Here is a 362-nt window from a genome sequence, read left to right as displayed (position 1 = left end):
CAGAGTCAAAAAGACGCGCCGGCATTAAAGTACTCCCAACACATAGCTTGTGACAATGCAAGTTTGAAAGAAAAAAAATCCTTTGATAATTTCTGCCAGATGAGCGCTTTGCAACATCACTAATCAACTAGGATTCTGGAAAAATCGAGCAAGGGAAAAATATGTAAAGTTGTAACCCATTTTAAGCGCTACTTCTGCATGAAAAAAAAAACTTTTGATTTTTATTAAAATGCTTTTATAATGTGTGTGTGTTTGTTGTTGTTTTTTTTTTTTTCAAATTTTGTGTCTGTGTGTTTGTGGGTGGAGGGTGGGTGGGTGGGGATGGGGAGAGGGAGGTTGTGAAGGTGGGGGGGGGGGGGAGT

Source organism: Penaeus monodon, chromosome 19 (assembly GCF_015228065.2).
Source record: "Penaeus monodon isolate SGIC_2016 chromosome 19, NSTDA_Pmon_1, whole genome shotgun sequence".
NCBI lineage: Eukaryota > Metazoa > Arthropoda > Malacostraca > Decapoda > Penaeidae > Penaeus > Penaeus monodon.
The sequence above is the reverse complement of the archived record's forward strand: the minus strand, read 5'-3'. Positions refer to the sequence as shown.